We start from the raw sequence: 16240 nt of genomic DNA on the forward strand, positions 1-16240 counted from the left end.
ATATTTTCTATCTGGCAATCAACTACGCTGAAGAAAATGGATATCTCCAAATTTTGATTGGATGCGATTGGGAAAATGATGGGCGTGGGGGACTAGTTGCCCTCCAATCACTTTCGACTATTAAAAAGGGCACTAGCCACTCCAATGTCCAATCGAATGAACCCTTTTCGAATTTTTTACGACAACTCCTTCGATACGAAGTGCCCGGGTATGGATAAAAAAAAACATTGTGCTAACATCGTTCTTTACTCAGGCAGCGCTATTGCGCTGCCTATGATTAAATTGGAAAAAACAAGTATTTTCAACTTAAAGTAAGGAGCAACATTGAATCTTAAAACGAACAGAAATTATCGCGTGTATAAAGGGGATTGCCCCTTCCTCAGCAGCTCGCTCTTTCCGCCAAAGAGTACTTTTAAAAAAGCTTCCTAGTGTTCTAATTAAACGACCCTTGTGTTTTAGGAGTCGTTTTTAAAGAATTGGGACAAAATTCAAACTTTAGCGTAGACGTTAACTTATGGTTATATTAATAAGAGTAAACTCTTAGCTTGCGTTAAGAGTTAACTGATGTTATGTTAATATTAACTTAATGTTAAACTTGTATATTTAAAATCAGCATAATAAGCCGATTCTTTTGATATATCTATTGGTACCGAAATTCCGTTTTTTAGAGTTTTGGTTACTATTGAGCCGGGTCACTTCTTACTTACAGTTCGTTACCACGAACTGTTTGATACAGATCAACTTATCCCTATTACCTAGTTTGTAAGAAGTCCATTTTTTCTTCAAAAGTTTATTATTAAGACTTGGGTAAAATTTTGTAAGAATACAGTTTGGTAAAAACATTTTTTTTTTTTTTTTTTTTTTTTAAGAGTAATGCAGACTTTTCTTATAAGATATTACTCAGATAATTTAAAAAAAATTGAGTTTCAAATTGAGAGAGAGGTTATTCACAGACTTTTCTGTATAAGATATTACTAGCAAAGAGTCAAATTTTAAAAACAAATTGAGTTTCAAATTGAGAAGAGAGGATTATTCCATCATATTGGTTGTACATAGTATGCCTGGTACCAGGAAAATGGAATAGAAAATATAAAAAAAAAATAAAGGACAATTATTTATAAAGCTAAAATACTCCTCAAAGATGTATAAATTTAAACAGATTTTTGGCCCGAAAAGCCAATAAAATCCCTAATAGGGAAAACATTTCCTCCATTACTTTTATATTGAATTGGAGCTACACTATCTGCATCCTATACACACATTCAATCTGGGGAATATTCTTCGGAAAATCCCACCATGTTTCCTTCGGGATTGCGTTCCAATCACAGAGGGCTTACGATATTGAAGAATTTGAATCCTCATTAATGTTCCCGGGCCTCTATACACTGGCTGGCGATATAGTGGTACTATTTCTAGCGTTAGAAATCAGAGAGAGATCCGACAGGTTAGAACCAGAATGAAGTTGTAGGGATCAGATTTGGTGTGCGAATATTGAAATGTCCGTTCAAGCGATGCTGATTCAAATCGTTTAATGAAATTCTCTGGAATATTAGATTAAAGGAAGCAAACAGTTAGCTGGAAACTGTGGAATTGCTTAGGAGTGATATATAATCTGATGCTATGATTAGTTAGTCCTAGACTTGCATTGTTTGGCTGTCATTAGACTTAAAAGGTAAGCCTTTACTTTGTCGTTAGTTTGATCAAATAGAGGATATTTGCCAAGAAAAGCAAAATATATTCAACACACAGGTAATTATTAGCGATAAAAAGGGCGTAGTATTCAAATATGCACTAAAACCACTGATAGATTAAAAGCAGGCACGGCCGTGAATTTTAGTTAGAAACTTACAAGGGGCTCTTGAATTAGTTTTAAGCTGTTTGATTATCTGGCGTGAGCTGAGTAAAGCCCGTCGGACGTTCCCTGGTGACTAATTAAAACCCCCTAGGCGTGTAAACTTACCAAAAAGCATAATCTAGAAACGGCCTAAAGATAATTATATAATTAATCATTAGAAGAAAAGCTTTTAATATAGAAGCCGTAATATTTAGTGTTACATTTATTAGTGATGAAAGTCCATTCCGAATATCCGACAATCACTACATATCGTGCATTTCAATGTAGTATCTTATTTTATATTTTATTATATTTATATTGTTTTATATTTATGTTGTTATTTTATATTTATATTATATTTATATTGTAATATATACTATTATATTATATTATATTATATATATATATATATATATATATATATATATATATATATATATATATATATATATATATATATATATATATATATATATATATATATATATATATATATATATATATATATATATATATATATATATATATATATATATATATATATATATTGATATCTGAAATTTAATGATATCTAAATTGAGATACCGATTGTGAATTTCAATGACCAGGAAAAAAATGAAGCAGTATGGATCCCTTGACATTACCGATACCGAAGATGGTGTTCCGACGGTGTTATCAAGTGTTAATTTCGGTGCTCAGGTAAAAAAAACCAGGGGTGTAAATGACATGATAGCAGCTCAATGTACAAATATGGTAAAATGTGAACCCAAAGATGTAGAACTATAAGTATTAAACGTTTATTTTCGGTAGAAGTATCCACGGTTGCCAAATAAACAAGCTGCTATACAAACTTTAGATTGCTTTGGGTCCCAACATTAGAAAACATCTATCCCCTATTTTGGACCACAAGGAGCAATGGACCTAGTGGTGGAGGTAGGATCTTAGTAAGAGCATATAGGTGTAGCCTGAGGGGAGGGGCAAAACTTGAAGTTAATTTAAGGACATCTTGAAGCTGGGCTGAAATAAAAAAATGCATTGTATTTCACTGGCAATAAAAAGTTTAATAATAGTTTATTTTTTGTTTGTTTGCCAGGTTATTAATTTCTCTAAAAAAAAAAAATAAAAAAAAATACTAGAGCAGTTCAAATTGTTTTTATTACTTTGCGGTACTAGGCTACTAGATCTTTGGGCTTAACATACCAGAAACAAACTATTAAGTCTTCAATGGTATATTAGATCGCAAGAGCGACGAACATGCAACGCATAAGGATTGTCGGATCATTGACTTTAATTCACAATTGCTCCGTGGTTGGGAAATTCAAGCTACATATACTTCATAGCTTAAAACATACATTCCCGGATTTTAACAGATTCAAAGTCATTGGCTACGGGCACAAGCTTAAGGTCACCAGAACAATAACTTCAATTCTCGCACGTGCCACAGTAAACGGAATTAAAGTTTAGAAGCAAGTCCATGACATGAAAGCTGCTGTTCTCAGGTTTCAACAAACTTAAAATGAAGGAACACCAGTTGTTAACCTACAAAGCATATGTAATCTTAAAGTCGATGTAACTAGAACATTTGCATATACCTTCGTTTAATGTTTAGATGTTCTGTACGACTCATGTTTTAGTTATAGTGCAGTTATGTTCAAAAGTGATAGCAGTTGTTTCATGGAGTTTATGGATTTTTAAGAAAAGAAAACACTAACCTCGAAAAACACGAAAAATTATTTTGGCTTCATTTTTAGCAGCTGTTCTTTAACATCCCAATCTAGTGAATTCACTGTACATAAGGGGTCTGAAACATGGGCGCCCATATGGGGGGCAGGGGGGGGGCTCTTCACCCCCTGGCTGAATGATGCTGCCTTATTTTTATATTTTTGTTCTGAGATTTCTATTATATAGCATTAAAAGTAGCAATTAGACGAAGTTTGCCCCCCCCTGGAATTCAGCTTATGGGCGCCCATGGTCTGAAACAGATCTTTTCTGCAGAATAGTACGGAAAACATAACAGACACTCAAAACAGCAGCAAACCCCCGAACAAACCTTCAATGGATCGGTTTTAGACAGCAAATCCTACAGCAGTGAGGTATTCAGAATTCGGCACAAGCCAGGGTCAAAGAAAGATTAGTAAGTAGAAACTCAATATAACTATACTTTAGCGTGGCAAGAATTTTGCTGTTAATTTGCTAATATAATTTTTCACAAATATATTTTATAGCTTTCACTTCGCCATATATATATCATAGGTATGACATGTACCCTAGCCTTCTACCCACTTTAATCATTAGATTTTATTTAAAATGTTTCTGGTGGTATCTCCTTCATGGAGAACCTTCTTTTTGTGTCATAATTTTCGATTTTATATTTCCTTATATAATAATATTTTTTTTTCTTTTTTAAGTAAGATGGAGCTTTGGACCGATATCATGTTTTTTAATCAATTTCGTAGATTATAAAATACACATTCACTAGATTTTATGTATTTGTTCAACCACCACTTGAAGAAATTAGCTTAATAAACTTTTTCAACGAAATAAGTTTTTCAAAGAAAAGTAAAGAACTCCATTAAACCAAGACGAGCTTAAATAAAATCAAATAATCTACCAAGCGTTAAAGGTATTTTGGAGTTTTTCAAAGATGCAAGTATGAAAGAAAACACCTTGAAATATATCTGATTTTCGTCAAGTGCCAATGACGCAAAAGACTTTTAGAAAGGCCAGTATTTCTGATTTACTTTTAGAAAGGCCAGCATCTGATTTTCGTCAAGTGCCAACGACGCAAAAGACTTTTAGAAAGGCCAGTATTTCTGATTTACTTTTAGAAAGGCCAGCATCTGATTTTCGTCAAGTGCCAACGACGCAAAAGACTTTTAGAAAGGCCAGTATTTCTGATTTACTTTTAGAAAGGCCAGCATCTGATTTTCGTCAAGTGCCAATGACGCAAAAGACTTTTAGAAAGGCCAGTATTTCTACTTCTGTCTGTAGTAATTTCTGTCCGTCTTAAGTCTAACATGGTCGTTCGTTTTAATTTGTATCCGTTTCGGGATTTATTTATTCATTTATCTGATATCCTATGTTTGTCATAAAAATTTATTTTGATTTCTATTCGTTTTGGGTTTCAATTATTCATCGCAAATAATTCATTGTCATTTAAATTTCGAATTGGCATAGGACTTACTCAAACATTCAAACATTTCAACACAATCAAACATTTTGTGGTAACGAGTACAAGTAAGGAGCGACGCGGCTCGGTAGTAACTGAAACTCTAAAAACGAAATTTTGATATCAATAGACCAAACAGTTCGTGGACCTGTAAGTAAGGAGCGACCCGGCTCAATAGTAACCGAAACTCTAAAAAACGGAATTTTGATACCAGCAGATACATCAAAGGAATTGTACTTTTATGCTGATTTCAAATATATAAGTTTCATCAAGTTTAGTTTTACCCATCAAAAGTTACGAGCCTAAAAAATTTAGCTTATTTTCGAAAAAAGGGAGAAAAAACCCTAAAAGTGATAGAATCTTAATGAAAATTAAACCATCAAATTCAGCGTAACAGAACCCCTACTGTAGATGTTTCGAGCTCCTATCTGCAAAAATGTGGAAGTTTTTATTTTTGCCAGAAGAAAGATCACGGATGCGCGTTTGTTTGTTTTATTTTTAATTTTCCCCAGGGGTGATCGTATCAATCTGGTAGTCCTATAATATCGTGAGAGGGCTCATTCGATTGGAAATTAAAAGTTCTAGTGCCCTTTTTCAGTGACCAAGAAATTGGAGGGTAACTTGGCCCTTTCCCACGCTCATTTTTTTCCCGAAGTCAGCCAATCGAAATTTTGAGATAGCCATTCTGTTCAGCATAGTCGAAAATCTAATAAATATGTCTTTGAGGATGACTTAATCCTCTACAGTTCCAGGGGGAAGGGCTGCAAGTTATGAACTTTGCCCATTGTTTACATATAGTATTGGTTATCGGAAAGTGTACAGACGTTTTCAGTTGGGTTTTTTTCTGGTCGGGGGGGGGGGGTCGGAGGAGGGGGTGAAGTGAGTGGATCTTTCTATTAAGATTTTTTCCTTGGGGGAAGGGACATTTCTATACAGGGGGCGCTGGATTTCCCAGCATTATTTAAAAAAGATCAGAAATTAAATAAAAAACGAGTTTTTTCAACTGAAAGTAAGGTGCAACATTAAAACTTAAGACGAACAGAAACGATTACATATATTAGGGGGCTCTCTACCTAGTCAATACCTCGCTCTTTACGCTAATTTTTTTTAGTACTTTCAAAAGAGCTATCTATTATAATTAAACGGCCTTTGTGATTCAGGGATTTGTGATTCGAACAAAATTCAAACTTTAGCGATAAAGAGAGAGATATTGACTAGGAGGAGAACCCCCTCATACACTTAATAACATATACGTAATAAAAAAACAAGCGATAAAGCTCAATAGTAATCGAAACTTTAAAAAACGGAATTTTGATGTCAATAAATATATCAAAAGAATGGGCTAAATCAAAAGAATGGGCCAATAATGCTGATTCTAAATATATAAATAAATAAGGAGCCAAAAGATTGGAGGGTAACTAGGCACCCTCTCTCACCCTTTTTTCTTAAACTCGTACGATGAAAATTTTGAGAAAGCAATTTAGCCAAAAAAGCAAAATGAATATGCAAATTTCGTTTTAATTATTCATATACGGTTAGCTAATTTCAAAACCTGCATTAATTCTAAAACGTTCAGATATTAAACAAAAAAGTTTGACTCTGTCTCATTTAGCGTAAAGAGCGAGGCGTTGAGGAGGGGACAATCCCTTTCATATACGGAATAATTTCTGTTCGTTTCAACTTTTAATGTCACTCCTTACTTTCTGTTAAAAACAAAAGCTTTTTTTTAATTCAATATATAAAAAAAATTGGCTTAGTATGCCGGTTCTAAATATATAAGATTCATTGTGCTTGGTGGTACTCACCAAAGGATACGAGCATGAGAAAATTTATCTGATCCTTTAAAAGAGGGGGGGAGGAAAACACCCCCTAAAAGTTAAAGAATTGCAATGAAAATCAAAATATTGGATTCAGCGTATCAGAGAACCCTACAGTAGAGGTATCCAGCTCTTATATGCAAAAAAGTTATATTTTTTTGCCAGAAGAAAGGTCACGGAAGCGTGACTATTTGTTTTTCTTTTTCCCAGGGGTTATTGTATCAAACCAATGGTGCTGTAATATCGGAAGATGGCTCATTCAAACAGAAATTAAAAGTTCCTGTGCCTTTTTTAAATAGCCAAAAGGATTTGAGCGTAACTAGACCCCCTCCGACGCCCCGTTTTCCCCAAAATCGTCCCATCAAAATTTTGAGATTGTCGTTTTGTTAAGCATGATCCCCAAAGCCCCTGGGGAAAGGTCATTAAAATATTAAATTTGCCCGTTGTTTACGTATAGTATTTGTTATTGGAAAATTTTGTTCTGGGCTTGGGAAGGCATAGGGGTTTTGCGCCCAACTTATGTTAATTTCTGCTCATTCTGAGTTTGACTCGGTTATTTATTGAGTGAGTGAGTGAGTAAATAGTATTTGCTATTGGAAAGTATAAAAACATCTTGGGAGGGGGGTGCTTGGGTTGGGTTTCCGTGGGTATAATTTTCCGAGGGGAGGTAAATTTTGGGGGTGAACTTTCCAAGGGAAATTTTACAATAAGGAGATTTGACAGAATTCCTTTGTGAAATCATTTTTATTTGTCCTATGTTCTCTTTGCCAACTCAATTTTGAATTTGGAGATGTTCCGGGAAAATTTTCTAGGGAAAATTTTCAATGGGTTTCGATTTCCAGGAAAATATTTCCACGGAAGGGGGGATTTCCTGAGTGATCAGAAAAACAATTAGAAATTAAAGTCTTTTTCAAATGAAAGTACACCAAGGACAATTTTTCAGGGAAATCGTCCTCAAGAAATTTTAAGAAGGAGGGGTATTTTAGCGAGGATGAAATTGTTCGGAGAGCATTTTACAGGGGTGTGTCTTAGGTGGGAGGAACTTTCCAAGGAAGACTTTCCGTGAGGGAAGGGAATCTTTCATGAAGAATGAGTTAGATTTACCGGCATTATTTGAGAAATAATCAGAAATTAAATAAAAAAAAACAAGTCTTTTTAACTGGAAGTAAGGAGCAACATTAAAAAGTAAGACGGACAGAACTTATTCTGTATATGAAAGGGTTGCCCCATCCTATGTAACTTGCTCTTTAGGCTAAAGTTTTACTGTTTGTCCCAATTTTTTAAAAACTGACATATACGGGCCGTTTAATTCAAACAGGAAACCTTTTTTTAAAAGTGCTAAAAACTTTTGCGTGAAGAGGCAATCCGTTCATATACAGAATAATTGCTCTTCGCTTAGGGCTTCAATATTGCTCCTTACTTTCAGTTGAAAAATATAAGGAGCTTAGTTTCTCCTTAAATTTATTTATTTAGTTCTAGGAAGAAACCCATATCAGGCCCTAAGTTTTTAATGGCCCAGCGCCATGTAAGTTGTTTAAAAAAAAAAGAGAATTACAGAAGGGACAAACTAAAAATGCGTTTCCAATTGTTTTTGTTTATTTTAATTAACGACTCGTTGTTTCCATAATATTTTTTTTATGCATCTAGGAAACGGTAAATATTCTCGTATATATATATATATATATATATATATATATATATATATATATATATATATATATATATATATATATATATATATATATATGTATATAAATGTATACCTAAGGTATATTCTTATATACTTTGACACACTTGTAAGAAAGTGTCTTTGGTTGAGCGGACAATATTAAAAAATATTTGACATTACAGTCGGCATTACTTGGCCTTTACTATCATAACATCCATCTTTGAAACCTGACGTTTTAAAATCTCCTTCTTTTAAATTCCCCCTTCCGGCCACCTTGATATGTTTCATAAATCATTTACTCACTAACATAACTAGTAAGCGTGCAACATCATAGAGACCCGTTTAAGGTTTCATATAAAGGCTGATTTTCCAAAGTACCAAAGTACCGTCACAAAGCACCAAGGGGCACCAAAAATGGCATTTTTTGGTGCCATATCTGGAGCAGAAAGGCTTGGAAGCATGAAAAAGGTGTCATCCTAATCTTCATGGTCGAAAACCTTGGACGTGATTTTCACAATCCTTCCTCTGGTATAGCCTACCCCCAACACCCCCCCCTCCCACCCCATTAACATTCGTCATTGAAAATGTAATTTACATATTTATGTGCTTAATATTAGTTAGTCTTGATGACACCGTCATAAAGTACTAAATGGCACGAAAAACGGCACTTTTTCGTGCCATATCTGGAGCAGAATGGCATGGAAGCATTAAAAAGGTACCGTCCTAATCTTTATAGTCGAAAACCTTGGGCATGATTTTCATAATTCTTCCTCTGCCAGCCTCCACATATATTTGTCATATTAGTGTACATCTGCTGAGCATTAGAGCTCGGCTTGTTCTAGTGGCTAGGCTAATTCTAGGCTAGGTTAGAGGTGCCAATTCACAGAAAGGTGGAGGTAAAAAGTATTTTTTACCATCAAGAGGGGGAGGGGGGTAAATTTGTTTGTTTTCTTTTTCAGTTTTTCAATGAAAACACCAAAAAAGACCTTTTCGAATGAGAAGACTCCATAAAAAGGTATTTTTCAAAATTAAGGCAGGGACAAGAAACTAGGAGGACACTGGCCTCTCTCCTCCTCAATTGCTACCACTAAAACTAGCACTCAGGCAATATCATCGAGAGATTTTTAAAGGCTTAATTGAACGCTATTGATCATTTCGGTATAATTTATATATATTCATAGTTGAAAAGAGCATTAAAAAGCCACATCGAGTTGTGATAAACTATGAGGTAGGCCTACAAGTTATCTTATTATCCTAAATTTCTAGCGTGTTATAAACGGGTTATTTTAAACAGCAAAATTTTAGAGTGTACTCTTATATAGAAAGTTTATAGTCTAATGGTAACAACTAACTTGTGGCCGTGTTAACACAGGTTTAAATCTTGGATAAGACATATAATGATCAGTTCTCCTGAAATGTTATAATCAAGAAGGCAAAAAAATGAAAGTATATTGTCTTGATGAGAAGTTAAAATCCACTGTTGTATTGCGGCAGAAAACTTGCGTTAATAATGACAAGAATTTTCAGGAAGTATGTTAACTACAAACTTTTTATTTATAAACCTTTAAAGATACCAAGAAGCACATATCCCAAAGATTCTTTATGTGACATATCCCAAATTTTTAAAAGCAAGGTTTAAGAGAGATGCGAATTAAACCTATACTTAACATCCTATGTTAGTGAAAACTCATGTTGACATCCTTAGTTTCTTTGCCTCAGCTGTGAAAAGATCTTTTGGTACTTGTTTAGAATCCAGTAAACACGCGGTAAGTGAAGTTTCGTTAATGCTAAAACAAAATAGGATGAAAATATAATACTTCAGAAACAAATTTGGGCTATATATTTGTACATTTGGGGGCGGGGGTAAAGCGTAGCATATATTAAATACGTAATCTAACCTAACCTAACCTAAATACCTTTTTTGCCCCTTCACCCCCCAAAAAACTAAAGTTTAAATTTTTGTCACGGTTTGAGTAATACCTCACTAGGCAGCAACAACCTGTTTTTTCTGTAGTATCTTTGTAATTTCGATGCGATGTTTCCCACGGGTTCATTAGATTCTAAGCAAGTACCGTTCTTTTTATAAGTCCATATTTTTAAAAACTAAAAAATGGATGAAAATCAGTTTAAAAAAGTTTAAAATCAGTTTTTTCTGATTAAAGTAAGAGCGAAGTTAAACTTGAAACAAACAACCATCACTGCTTCCTGGTTTGCACAACACATTTTTGAAAAACTTAAAAAAAAAATGGTTCGTTTTATTTCCCTGTATTTGCAGAACTCTGAAAAACTAACACTTTACTGAAAACTAAGCTTTCTTGAGCTTTTTGAGTGTTCAAATCCTATCGTAAAATTTATTGATTTATAGCCGGTTAAAGATTACTGAGATGTTTATGAATCATTTTTTTGGAGGCCACTCAAGGATCTTCTGCTTCTATTCTTGTTTTGTTGCGTCGGTTTTTGTGCTCCCAGTAATGTCCTACTTATATTTCAATAAACCGCTGCTGCTTACAGTGCTTTTGTGTTTTTTTTACTTCTTTGAAGGAACTCCAGAGGTAGAAAATCCTGAAGAACTCAAAAAGAAATTCATTCTTGACCTGATTTCGTTTATGGACACGTTAAATAAACCCAATTTACTTTCAGAAGACATAGCTATTACAAGTAGACTGTTAAAAGTAGAGAATAAAGATTAAGAAAAACACATCATAACACAAAATACAATCTTCTTCAAAGGTGATACTGAAACAAAAATATATACTTAAGGGACTTACATCAAGGGGCTTGGCAGACCCGGTTAGTTGACGTCAATAATACATTTGAAAAAACAACCGTAGTGCTAAAAAAAAAATCATGCATGCTTAAAGATCCACTAAACACATTTTGTGTGTTTTGGTGTTATTCTGCGCGTCTTTGGTAGTTATAAGTAGAGAAAGTTGTTACTAAAATAGTTAAAAATTTTACTCATTGGTTCCTTAGACCTAAGACACAACTGCCATTCTTTATCAAGCGTTTGTTTTACCGAGTGATTTTTTTTTTGCAGTTGCTACTCTAGCGCTTACACACGGGGCGGTAAATATTCTACAGTGGCAACATCAGTCCATCAGAGATCTGATCTAACAATTAATTCTAATTAAAAATAATATTAATCAGTGATTGAACAATGAGAAAAATCCAAATGGTTGGGACATTCTCTCTTTATTTTTTTATCTTTTTGGGTGTTTATCCCTTTTACCGAAAAACACAGAATCGATTTCCGTGTCATACATTGTTCATGGAAAGTGTTAAACTTAACGAAATTTATACATTCCAAATCGCCAGCAAAAATGAATTATTTTTATATACATGGATTACCAAAAATCTTTGATTCCTGCATGGTATTTCATTCACTCCAGTTTTTAATAAAAAATAGCTGATTTTTACTTTCGAAAGTAAGGACTGACATTAAAATTCAAATCGGTCAGAAATTCTTCTTTGTATTTGACAATAATGGTTTAACCATAGAAGCAATTTAAAAAAAAAAAAAAAAAAAAAAAAAAAAAAAAAAAAAAAAACACTGGAACGATGCCTCGAGAAGCAAAGAGCCTGTTTATTGATATTTGCTTCAAATAACAAAGTTTTCAGCTCAAATGTTTTGAGAGGCAATCAATAAATAAAGCAATTTCTCTCCCAAAGTGGTGACGTTTGATCCATTATAAAATGTTTTCAGAAAAGCAGCAAACAAACCTTGGTGAAAAATAACAGAGCAACAATCACCACCATATACTATAGGATGATTTATAAAACGAAAATGCCGAAGAATCTAGAAACAAGTAGAACTTTTAATTAAGACAATTAATATACATATAAAAAAAAATCATTTTCACACGCGGAAACCTCTATCAATGAATTAATTTTATCCATTAAAAGCTGCTACCCAAAAAATATAAAAAATCAATTGCAAATTCGAAAACCTTTATCAATGGAAAAAAAGGAAGGAAAAATTAGAATAATCAATGACTATGAAAGGAAATAAGATAAAAATACTAAATGCTAAGAATATTAGATACAAAAACTAAATACAAAGACTAAGACTAAGAAAATATAACCTATATCAAATAGTTCGTGGCAACAAACTGAAAACAAGAAGTGGCTCGGTGTAATAGAGACTGAAACTCTAAAAAACGGAATTTTGATAATAATTATAATAATAGACACGTAAAAAAAATTGGATTTTAATGCTGATTCCAAATATATAAAATTCATTAAGTTTAAATGTTATCCATCAGAAACTACTAACCTGAGAATATTTACCGGATTTTCGAAAAAGGGAGGAAACACTCCAATAAACCAAGCTATCATAATAAAGACCACACCTGTCAGGTTCATCATATCAGAGAATCCCACTGTAGAAGTTTTAAGCTACTATTTACATAAATGTGGATTTTTTGGGGGGCAAAAAAATGGTCATATATCCGTGTTTTGTTTATTTTTCTTTGTTTTGGTTTTTTATTTTTCCAAGAGACGATTATATCGAACCAAGAGGAAAGATCTTTCGGACGGAAATTAAAAACTCTAGTGTCCTTTTTAAGTCACCCAAAAAGATTAGAGGGCAACTAGCCCCTTCTCAAGGCCATTTTTCCCCCAAGACATCACACAAAAATTTTAAGATAACTATAGTTAAAACGTCGAATAACTATGCCTTTGGTGAAAACAAGTTGTTCAGCTGAAAGTAAGGAGCAATACTAAAACTTAAAAAGAACAGAAATTATTATGTATATGAGAAGAGCTCAACCCTCGCTCCTTACGCTAAAGTTTGAATTTTTGTCCTGATTTTTTAATAAAGACGACTAAAATACGAGGCCCGTTGATTTTTGAATGATATGTATTTTCAAAGAACTTAAGACCTTAGCGTAAAGAGCTTGGGTTAACGAAGGGGGCATGCCCCCTAAGATACAGTATAAGCCTACCCGTTTTAAGTTGTACTGTTGCTCCACATTTTCAGTTGATTTTTTTCTTTATTTGAGGAATAAGAGAGAAAGAAAAAGGAGACCTATCGATGTATTCTTTAGAATTTCGATAACATTCTCAATATATAGTTATATTTCTCATATATTTCATCGTTTTACATTCAGCACTAATTGTTTCTTTCAGGCAAGCAGCCTAAGCAGGAAGTTTTTGCGGGGGAGGGACTAATAAAAAAGAAATTATTTGGCAATTTCAACGAAAAATTTCAGCAGTATTAAGGACATTTTGTATATCCGGAAGGATTCTGGGTGGCCCCGAGGCCCTTCTCCTCTCTACGCATGTCCCAACTTTTGGCTGTTCCCTTTTTTCATGCTATTAGGATTTTTTCCTCAAATAATACTATAATTATTTTGTGGCTCATTCCGTTATGAAATAATAACTAGTATTGCCTTTCACCAAGAGATTTTTACATCATTTCTAAATTAATTGAGCTCATAAAAGAAATCCTCATTTAGGGAATCTTTTTTGGGGAGAATCGCTTACGGAGAACCTATTGAAGCAGTAAGTTTTCTATCCCTTGAACATAGCCTTGAAGCAACAGGATGAAAATTCCTGAGAATTCCTTATTTGTCAAAGTGCATTGAATTGTAGCTACCGAGCAATACATTTCCCTAAGCGCTAAATTTGTGAACATTTGGGAAATGGGACTTTCCTTTACTTATCTTTTTAGTGTTTCAGTGCCGGAAGCCAACCGCGTGAACTTACAAACTTTGAAAACTGAGATAGAAAAATACGAAGCTCTACAAACAGGGTAGGCTTTTAATAAGACATGAGAGGATTTAGTTTCTGGAAAACGGGCATATATAATGAGGAATTGCCCCCTCCCCCTAACAGGACCAACAGTTTACAGTAAATGCAAGACATTGCACCGTTCCAAGAAAAAAAAAATTGTAAAAAAAAAAAAATTAGCCCTGCTGCTTTTCTTGACAGAATTTCTGCCGGCACTCATACCCACTGGAGATGGATTACATCTTCAAATAAAGCTAAATAGTTGTGAAAAAACTGCAAAAAATCGTATTAGTTTTAAATAGCGTAAGACAAGAGGATCAACTCCCCCTCCAAAATTTTCTGGATTTGAATTTGGTGTGGGTTGTATTTATTTGAAATGAAGTTTCTTAATATCAATTTCTTTTCATTTCCGATTATGGAAGTTTGAATAGGAGGTCCTCAGTTCTAACTGACTGGGTAAATTATGAACTCGCTCTTCATTGTTATGGAAAAAATTGCATCTGGCTCTTCTGACATTGCCGTATTGTGTTTGGAAATCAGTCGACTTTTTTGTGTCACATATTAATTTGAACTGATTAAAGTTAATTCAAAATGAAAATTTACTTAAAACATTTTTAGCTATACCTTTTTATTTGAGATATTGCTTAGTTGCTATTAAGGTGTAGATGAGATGATTCGTCGCGTTGACTATCGAAACAAAGCAATAAAGATAAAAACAAGTAAAGCAACAGGGAATTTACCTAAGACATTGAAATTTCTTAAAACCTTAAGAATATTCCCAACAATGTATTTCATTTATAATTTGCTGAGTTGAATATTAATAAATTTAAAATCATAAACGTTATAATTGACGAATCAGACTGAGGATTCTTTGAAACATTTTGAAAAAGCTTAAAAATTAAAAATGTTGTCAGCTAGGAACCTCAGTTTTCTATCAGAATGACGGATGTGGCCATGGACATACGTAGATTTTTGTCTAGGGGGGGGGGGTCAGCCGACTCTGTGATGAAGGGTCGGGAGAAAGCTGAAGCTATATTGTCAGTTCACAAAACCTTACATTGCCAGCAAGTTCTATCCTACCTATGAAATCTTTATTAATAAGTAATCACCAAAAATCATGAATAAGCTTCAGTATTAATCTTCTTGGATTAGAGCCGAATCTTTCCAAGACATTATGGATAATTGCTTCTTGTTTGACTTTTATTCTGTCTTTTCGGCTGTTTATTTCCAACTTTTTCAATCATCTACCTTTTATGCTTTTTTAGCCATCTGCTTTTTCAACCATCTGCTTTTACAACCATATCTAGTGTAAATTTGAAGTTCTAGGGGAGGGGAGGTGGGCAGCAGCACCCTGCCCCCGTCCTTACGCCCTTGAATGTGGCAAAACACTCAAGGAAACAGTACTTACTTACTTACATAAGTCCCATCCATCCTCATGGGAAGTTTTGGGGCCGCTCTTTTCAAAATCTCATTGACCAGTGCTCGATATACTGTTCTGTCAGGTGCAGTTCTGGATAGTTGGGTGATATGGTGCAATTTATCAATCAATACCTTATGATGTCTTCCCCGTGGTCAACGCCCTTCAACAGTCCCTTCGAGTGAGATTTTGGGTAGTCGAATAGGGTCCATTCTCTTGACGTGCCCAAACCAGCGTGGTTGCTGTCTTATAACTTTGCTTAGGATCGTTTCTGGTGAATTTAGTCTTCTAAGGATTTCTTCATTTATGGCATGGTCATTGTATTTAATCTCCGCTATCCAGCATAGGCATCTCATATCAAATGCAAGAAGAGTGCACTCTTTTTCGGCTTTTATTGTCTATGTTTCACACCCATACAAAGCAATGAATAGTATTAGGAGAAACAGTATTAGCAGATAATAACAATGTGCCAATATTGGCTTTCAAACCGATTTCTGGCCATTTTAAATTTCCCCTTTAGTAGTGTAAGTGTAAAGTTAACACCAAGAAAATATTCGTGTAATTCAAAAACCTGTTTTTTTAGCAACAGGTGTGACTAGGGCCT

The 16240-nt window shown here is 34.0% G+C and overlaps 1 protein-coding gene across 1 annotated transcript in view; it reads left to right on the plus strand.

Moving 5' to 3' along the window:
- Positions 1 to 1421: 1421 nt before the first annotated feature.
- Positions 1422 to 16240, plus strand: part of Scgdelta (sarcoglycan delta) — a 136362-nt gene continuing 121543 nt past the window's right edge. Inside the window, exon 1 of the mRNA XM_089099127.1 lies at positions 1422 to 1672. The gene's annotated coding sequence lies outside the window, so the exon portion shown is untranslated. The remainder of the gene's footprint in view (positions 1673 to 16240) is intronic.

The sequence above is a fragment of the Artemia sp. Qi Xiang Cuo genome, chromosome 13 (genome assembly GCF_049724085.1).
Source record: "Artemia sp. Qi Xiang Cuo chromosome 13, ASM4972408v1, whole genome shotgun sequence".
Taxonomy (NCBI): domain Eukaryota; kingdom Metazoa; phylum Arthropoda; class Branchiopoda; order Anostraca; family Artemiidae; genus Artemia; species Artemia sp. Qi Xiang Cuo.